The sequence below is a fragment of the Palaemon carinicauda genome, chromosome 19 (genome assembly GCF_036898095.1).
Source record: "Palaemon carinicauda isolate YSFRI2023 chromosome 19, ASM3689809v2, whole genome shotgun sequence".
NCBI lineage: Eukaryota > Metazoa > Arthropoda > Malacostraca > Decapoda > Palaemonidae > Palaemon > Palaemon carinicauda.
The window spans coordinates 22,535,369-22,545,068 of NC_090743.1; the positions used below are offsets into that span (position 1 = coordinate 22,535,369).

The 9,700-nt window shown below is 33.3% G+C and overlaps 1 non-coding gene across 1 annotated transcript; it reads left to right on the plus strand.

The window, feature by feature from the left end:
• The first annotated feature begins 8,579 nt into the window (after positions 1 to 8,579).
• On the plus strand, positions 8,580 to 8,661 carry TRNAS-AGA (transfer RNA serine (anticodon AGA)). Its single transcript has one exon. It is a non-coding gene; the product is annotated as a tRNA-Ser (tRNA).
• The last annotated feature ends 1,039 nt before the right edge of the window (positions 8,662 to 9,700 follow it).

Below are 9,700 nucleotides of genomic sequence, written 5' to 3' on the forward strand. Positions count from 1 at the left end.
ATTCACAATTGTAAAATCCAGGACGAGAGGCTGACCTTGAAAGACAACGTGATCCTTCCTCACTTGACACATCACTGAAACTGGGAGCAAAAGGTTCACTGAGCATGCTCGGAAATCTGTCCCCAAACAAATCAAAAGCTGAGCTTGGATTTATAAATTTATGTCATAGCGTAGGTGACGGACATGACTTATCTTTCGGGCTGAGTTATTAAGTAAACACTATAGTGATTCAAATACATGTGGCACAACTATGTAAGCGTCGCTTGAGCTGTTGCTGACTTGGAGGCAATGTCCAGAAACAGTGTAATTTGTAATATGAAATAAAAATTTTACCGAAAAGCAAATATGAAAATACTCATTTTACGTTTATTCACGTAGCCAAATTCTATATAATCAAACATCTTACACCTAAACTGCAACACAAATAAAAACACACTTATGGTACGTGTGTATGTATTCAACCCAAGATACAAAGAGACAAAGACTAAAACACAAGCAGCAACTGGCCTGGCCTGACCTTGGCCGTTTTTGTCTGGCGTGGGAGGAAAAAGGGGGAGACTGACACCTCTAAACATTCCTGGTTGACATCACATACCACGCTTCCTCAACCTTTTTTCAAGAGTGCATGTACCGCGAACCATGTATCGTATTTATACATACGCGTATCAACGCCTACCAGCATGACAGCAAAGGGATCTAAAATGTGCTCGTGTACGTTTATACTTAATGTAATTTCATCTGAGAATAATATTAGTTTTATTTCAACTGTATATTTAAATAAAACAGAAAGTGAATTATTTGATCTTCACATTATCATCTACAAGATTAAACAAATAAAGTTATCCCTGGTCGGATTACTACTATATGAGATCATAAATGAATAATAAAAATAAAATAAAAAGTTAGCAGTTTTCAATTTTACTTACAAAAGCGACACAAAAAACTACCTAAATGCAAACTTCAAAATCTTTTCGTGGTCATTAAAAATATTGGATTAGAACAAAAACAACAAAAAGCCTTATTGCAAGGATTTATTGGACTGGAATCAAATGCTGGCGCTGAGGCCTGTGAGGCCATTCTGCACCAAAGTACAACCAGGATAAAAGCCTAGATATACACTATAAGGTATAAAGTAAGGAAGAAATAAAACAGGAATGGAAGTAAAGTCGAAAAATGAAAAGTAAGTATGGCCAGGGACCCAAGGAAAACTCGAAGGCTCGTAAGTAATATTGTTACTCGCTAGCCTACAACCCTAGTTGGAAAAGCAGGATGCTATAAGCCCAAAGGCTCCAACAAGGAAAATATCACATGGAAGAAAGGAAATAAAGAAACATAGACAAGGTGTCTGAGTGTACCCTAAAGAAAGAGAATTCTAACCCAAGACTGTGGAAGACCATAATACAGAGGCTATGACACTACCAAAGACTAGAGATCAGTGGTTTGATTTTGGACTGTCCTCCTAGAAGAACTGCTTACCATAGCTAAAGTGTCTCTTCTACCCTTACCAAGTGGCAAGCAGCCACAGTGAACCACGTGAGGGGCACTGACAGCGTTACTTCTTATGGGACTTGATGTAAAATGGAAGTATATGATTAAACTAATTTGATTTAGTTATTGATTTTTTGGGGGGGAGGGGCAGTTGGCATTACATACGTAATCACAGGCAATACTAAAAGGGTAAATAGAACAGCTAGGGGACTTCCTCTAACAAATGTCACTTTAATAGACGGTAAATTGTACATAAAAGTAATAATCAAGCAAACATCCCTTTCCATGAAATCGAAGCCTGATATAGTAAATCACTTCGAAAGAGTTCTCACCTTTATTTTTTCCTTTTACAAAAAATATTTTTGACACGAATGCTAATGGAAAGCCACGATTAGAATTCAATATCAAAACACTCTTACATGTTGAATTCAAATTTTGTAGGTTGTCATGCAAATAGAATACGATAATACAGAAATTATCATTATAATTACTAGCTAAGCTACAACCTTAGTTGGAAAAGCAGGATGCTATGAGACCAAGGGCTCCAACAGGTTAAGGAGACAACGAAGGAAATAAATCACATGAGAAGTAATGAATAATTATAATAAAACATTTCAAGACCAGTAACAACGTTAAAATGAAAAGGCATAAAGAAAATAAAGTCTAATCAGTGTAGTGATAATTTTGCTTTAAACGTTATTTCTAATAGCCATAACGTTTCTCAGTCTGAATTTACAAAGCCGGAAACTCCTGCAAATAGTCCAATTGTGTACAATCATAAAATGAAATAGACAGACATAAAAAACAAAAGATAATGGTAAAATACAAACATGAAGGACATGAAATATATAGAATCAAAAAGTAAACCCGTTATATTAGAAGGTAAAAACCGAGTGACATTCAGGGTTTGTTTGTTTGTTTGATGGATGGATGTATGTATGTATGTATGTATGTATGTATGTATGTATGTATGTATGTATGTATGTATGTGTATATATATATATATATATATATATACGTGTGTGTGTACATATTTCAGGATTCGCTCAGCGTTTCAATTTTCTTTATTCCTCAAGCGCTATTCAAACAATTCATCAGAACAGCTTCAATTTCTATTTTTTTATTTGCATTCATCGTTCACTTTTCAACAAAATCAGTTGCAACACTTCTAACGCCACTGATAACACAGCGGCCAAAGCCACATGACTCAATAACAATAATAATAACAACAACAACAACTACAACTAACGCCACTATTACTGCTACCAAAGCCACACTACTTTCAATCATAATAATAATAATAATAATAATAATAATAATAATTATAATAATAGTTAAAATAATAATAATATGATGATGACGATGATGATAACCAATTAACGCAGACAGGACCACGCATCATACCATCATAAAATAAGCATCATCGTAAGATAACTTGTAAAATTTCTTAATCTTGAGCAATATTCAAGTTTGAATTCAAAGAACACAAATGACCAAACCCACCCACAAAAGAAGAAGCCAATTATGAATACGTAGCAATTAAGGAAACAGGCGATAGCAACCGAAGATAATGATTTCCGGCACGATGAGCATATCACGTTTTTTCTTTTTTTTAAACTTGTACCCTCTGAAGTTTCCTTTTATTTTGAGGTTCTTAACATCTACAGGAATTTAAATCAGGAGTTTTAAATATTAGGTATCATTATCAAAAGGCATACACACCAGTTCATCCAGTTCACCAACGAAAAAAAAAAAAAAAAACCATTACGTCCAAAATGCAGGTGAGTTACGCAGTAAATGAAGCAGGTAACATTAAGATTGTTTTTAGCACTCGTGGTTTATCAAAGATTTATCCGTAATTTATCAGTTGTGCCGTTTGTCCTCGAGGTCAAACCTTCATTAAATAAACGGTTAGACATTGGAAACATACATACATAATTACATACACACACACACACACACACACACACACATATATATATATATATATATACACACACACACAAATGTATATATATATATATATATATATACACATATGCACGCTCACAAATACATGAGCCTATTTTTCTATTTATCTATGTTTCGTATTCGATATGCCGTTGGTGTCTACGAAATCGAACATAGTGAGAAACCAGTAACTCCTTAACCATCAATTAGTTCAGACATATCTTTATGGATTCCTGTCTTACATGCTAACAAAATATGAAATTAAATAACACGTTTACCAGAAGACAAAAAGTCCCGTGGCCATAATTCTACAAAATTTTCAATTCTAGATTTAAATTAATTCATGTGTAGAAAGATTATTAATCGAATTGTAAAAAAAAAAAAAATCCTGAATTTCCTCCTAGCTAAATTCTATTACTATTGATACTATAAGCATCGAAATATGTTAGGGCAGTATTAAAAAAAAAAAAAAAAAACAGGAAAATGTACAGTACACGATTGGTAGTACAACAAATACTGTCGGGTGAAAACGGCATGTCATAATAATCGCCAATTTGCTACGGTTTCCAGAGCTTTATGCATATTGAAGCATTAAATACTACTTGAAATAAATTAAATATCAAACCAGTGTTGGTGGTTATTAAAAAGCACAATCGTTCCAGTGATAGTAAGATCACCCGAGAATTAACGTTTTCTTTAATGATGACCACATTCACAGAAAACACAATTTTATACGCAGGCGTAACATCAGTATTCCTTGTGTCCTGCAAGTGATGGAAAAGCGAGTTTCATTTTATATTTTGACACACAAAATTTGATTAAGAATAACCTATCTGGAAGAAAAATATACCCTTACTAAGAAGGCATCTAAACTTTTGCAAGAGAGAGAAGAACTGGAAGAGATTGTTAATAAAAAAAATTCAAGTAATTGAGACAATTTCAGAAGAGACAGACACCAGAAGAGCCTCATAAATTATTAGGTCCGAGGTGGCAGGTACAACTGCCCCTTAGAAGAGTTAGAAGACGCCAAGAAAGAAAATTACAGGATTAAGGATGACCTCAAACCAAACTGGATAAATATGGAAAAGCTTATGAAATTTAGCTCTTATCCTATTCAAAATGAAATAAAAATGAACAATATGATTTTTCTACTGACAATGTAGCATTTTCAGTCTTTACTTGAAGCTGGAAATACCTTAAAGCAAAAGTTGCATGGTATTTTAGAATGTTAGAATGGATATTCAGGGGAAGGGGTTGGCTTTGCAGTAAAAACAAAACAAAAATCAAGCAGCCTTGTTTAGATTTGTGGACTGGTTATTCCGAGGGAGGGTTTGTTCTTTGCAGTTAAAAAATCGCTCACTTGGTTCTGACTCACTAATTATAATGCCACCAAGAATCGAAACCGCTAAATCCTTTGTAAATCTTTTTTTTTATTCGTTGTGAAGTAAAATAAGAATTCTATAATCAGGAAAATGGAATAGATTAATTACCAATGAGAAAAATAATTAGCAACCACAATCTCTGTTGCCTACTGTTCCTTAGCAGGCGTGCTGAAATGAATGAGTGAAAATGACCCGAATACCAAAATGTGCAGCCATCTTGAATCCTCGACCCCTCTTGAATATAACACAAGAAATACAATAATCTTGAAAAACAAATCTAATATAATGACCCAATCAAATATCAATTTGGAATTCCTTTCAACGACACAAGAGGTTCTGAATGGATGAAGTTCATAGCTGCCGAGAAAACTAAACCCAAAGAGCACCAACTGTCGTCCTCATGTATCCACTACATATTTACCAAGTAACATAAGCAACAGGACATCATTGACACTTCAAAGCTCTTATCAATGGTAAAACATATTTCTTAATTCTACTCATAGGAAGAACTTTAAAAGATATCCTTCACATTCGCATTTATGAGATTAATTATAACTTGGCTTACTTTGCACTAACAAAGATTGAGAGCAAGAAACTGGTCCAGGAAATATAGCATATCAGTGATGTGAAGAACCCATTAAAAGGCTGTTATCCTGAATTAAAAATGCAAAACTTACCGGTGATGTATTTGAGAATTCAATCTACTGTTATGTTGCGTAGATTAAGCTTATCCACAGAATACCGTGGACAGGTAGCAAAATTGTAGAACACATAACTTTTGTTTGAAAAAGGTGTTAATAAAAAAATGAGTACACTGCGAGAGTTCCCTTAATTTTATGAGAATTGCCATTGACTTTGAAAATAGATTATGGAATATCTAAACTCTATCCCAAACAAATGCGGAGAACGATAACAATATAGGAATGTAGAGCAAAATGCGACAGAAAAATAAGTTACTCCAGGAAAAAATAGCATTACACCCCATTATTGGTTCTTCAGAAACAACTTCCACAATAGAAAAAGAACTGCTCACTATTTCTCACATAATTTAAAATTAACTGCGCCATAAAGCACGACATCTCAGTTCGTAACGACTTTTCATTCCATTAAACGCCTTCTTAAATAAACTTTCAGTGGCATTCAATCAAGTGCCAAGCAGTCATCTCGATAGAACTTCAGAATGTTCCAACTTGCAGCGAATGTTATGTTGAACAGGCTGAAATGTCTATTTTTTTATAGTTTATCTATGAAAGATATATTTTATTGTTACTGTTCTTAAAATATGTTATTCCAATTGTTCATTACTTCTCTTGTAGTGTATTTATTTCCTTATTTCCTTTCTTCACAGGGCTATTCTTTTTTCCTGCTGGAGCCCTTTGGCTTACAGCATCCTGCTTTTCCAACTCGGGTTGTAGCTCAGCTAATAATAATAAATAATAATAATAATAATAATAATAATAAAAATAATAAAATAAAAATAATAAAATAAAAATAATAATAATAATAATAATAATAATAATAATAATAATAATAGGTAACCCGTTTAGTTTCAGTTAATCTAACTTTTTGGAGATGATTAAATTTTACTGGGCAGAAGATGCTGGCTATAAATATTTGCTACTTCAAATAAATGGAGATTCCAAAAGCCACTACAACAGTTATAGAAGTAAATCTTTGCTTAACAACGTATCAAGTATAATTTCTGCAAAGCTTACATAAAAAATTAATAGTTACTTATAAAACTTATATATCCTGAGAGTTAATGAAGTTTTCTACTATAAAGTTCTCCTCCCGTAATAGTTATTCTTTATTTTATGCAAGCATTAGAACACCCACCATACTATAAAAATTATCAAAAAATCACCAACGATACTAGGCTACTTACTAAATTTGAAATAAATTAGTCTAATTACATAAGATAGTATGAAATGGTGTGGAAAATAGATATGACAAAATTAAAACTACATTAACAAAATAAGCCTTTGACAATTTCAATGATAGAAAAATAAGATTTTTCATTAAAAACAATCCGCCTTTGCCAATTTCAATCAATGATAGAAAAATATGAATTATTACCCAAGATAATATCAACTGTTTTGAAAAACATTTAGGATACAGTTCTTACACAATGTAGTATTACTTTTCTTTTTAAATTGTTAAACTGCATGTTCAAAAGTATCTAGGCTACCAAAGTATTAGATCTCGAAGTACTGTATAGATACTGAAGAATAAACTTGTCATATCAAATTTAAATCCAAAATAGATTTATTGATGTAGAAATTTACAGAAATTTACATCAGAGTTCATTATGCTTGATAAATTTACCAACAACTGTTACTAAATTTCAAAGGATTGTGTCTTAAATATAATAAGACGTTAGTAAAATACCATGCCCATTCAAAATACGTTACGACAAAGTGATTGAAGAACGAAATGACCAGTAATAATGATGCCTCACTAAAACAAGAACATCAAACTTGAAGAGCTAAAAGTGATGTACAAATCGCCATTTAAATGTATAAAACCTATCATCTCAATATATTGCTATTGCACCTAAACAGTGATATGGGACTTAAGCATACCAATTTACTGAATTTAGTAAAACATATATTTTATCATTTAGTTGTTCCTCAAAACTTTAAAAACGATGTAGGCATTATTATCTTCGGTAACTTCGTTGCGGAGAAGGAAATGTTTTGATAGGCGTATGTCCGTCTGTGTGTTTGTGATTCACATAACTCAAAATACATTTGACCAAATCTCATGAAATTTGGTGGGATGATTGGCCAAGATTTAAGAACAATTTGATTATATTTTAGGAGTGCTTGGGTCAAAATTCGAGGTCAATGTCACGTAAATGTCGAATACGTATTTTTACCATATCGTGGCCAATTTTTATCTGATTTTCATGAAACTAGTGCCAAAAAATTTGCATAATTCAATTGCCTATCTTGTGATATAAAACATGATAGTGATGGCATTACCCTTGCATGTTTGCGATTCGCATGACTCAAAAACTATTTGACCTAATCTCATGAAATTTGGTGGGATGATTTGCCACGACCCAAGGACAATTTGATAAGAATTTGTAAGTGATTGGGTCAAAGGTCAAGGCCATGGTAAATAAAATGTCAAACCTGTCTTTTTGCTATAGCATGGTATTTTTTATCCGATTTTCAAGAAACTGGTGCTAAAATGTGAATAATTCAACTATCTATCTTGAAATACACAAGATATAGGCGAAGGTATACGCTCTACCAAATGGCCGTTCTAGTTACTAATGTATTGATGACTATATGTAAATTGTAAGTCATTTCCATTGAAAGTCGGTGGATATGGATATATTAACGTTCACTTGTTAGTGAGTGTTTAATTAATTATTTATATCATTATCAACATCGCAATTGTCTTTGCTATTACTGATCCTTAATCTTATCACAACCTCCGATATTATTTTTCTGATCGAAAGCTTATTTATTTTCTTTCTCTTATTTGGACTTCTATCATTAATAATAAATCGAATGTATTGATGTAATCGGTAACATCCTATTATTTGTCTATTAGTCGTGCTATGAGTGTATCTCCTCAATGACTGAAATAATGTATACCGCGTGCGTATCTCTGCATGCCTATTAGCATATAAAAACTAGTATTGACAATACAAACAGTAACTCTTAGGTGAAAACATTTATTTAGCGTGCCGTAAAAGCAAGAATACACACAGGAAAAATATTATACTTTCACTTCCCTTTCTTCATAGCAGTGATGGCCGAGTGGTTAAGGCGTCTGACTAGAAATCAGATGGGATCTTCCCGCGTAGGTTCGAATCCTACTCACTGCGAAACCATGGGTTCATTTTTGGAGTAAATCCGAAACCAAACCAGAAAAAAGGATATTAGTCTCTCAAGCTTTTCTTTGTAAAAGCATAGGAGATGATAAGAACTCCTAAAAAAACATTTCAATCACGTCATGTGTTGTGGTAGACCGTAAACAAACAGCTTCAACACTTGAAGCAAACCAAGGGAGAACGCAGAAGCAACAGGTCAAGGTGTACACCGATACTGGTTAGGGAAGCAGCTGAACGGATGCCGACCCTCTCGCCTGTCTGTTTATTTGTTGCTTATGAAAAACCGTGGTTTGTCTGTTGAATTCTGTAATAACATCTAAAAAGCTTTATTGGTCATGGATTAAGTATTGTCAACTTGCCCACACACCATGAGCAGTAATGCTCGATGGAACAATAGTGAATTTAGTAACAGTCCCTTCCATTAACTTAAAACTATTCATTTAGCGCTTTCTGGCTCTTATTTTTTCCTTTCCCAGCATTTCCAAATTATAAACTAAATTCTTTCCAAACAAATATGTCATGGGCACTTCATGTTTATCTTCAATCTTTTCCATACCTTGTTGCCTTCTGTAGGATAATCAAGCGACTCAACACTTCACTCATATTACTATCACCTGAATATCTAATTCTAAATATCTATGTAAATCAAAAACTTTCATCTATTCATCATTCGTGATAGTATTCATTTCTGCATCCTTTTACTGCCATCCACGTTTTTAAGCATAACTTTGTTGACATCTAATCTCAATTTACTCTTGCTAACACTTTCAAACCCTTCCTTTTCCCTTGGTGTCTGCAGTTTCTCACGACTACCCCCAACCATTTCTGTATCATCTGCAAACATAAACCCTAATATGCGTCATTAACAAATAAATCTTTCCTTGGTGTCTGTAGTTTCTCACCACTATCCCAGCCATTTCTGTATCATCTGCGAACACAAACCATGATATACTCCATTAACAATTAATTCTTGTCATACCACAACTTAGCACCTACATCTACTATCCTTTATATGGTTATCCCATCATTTCAT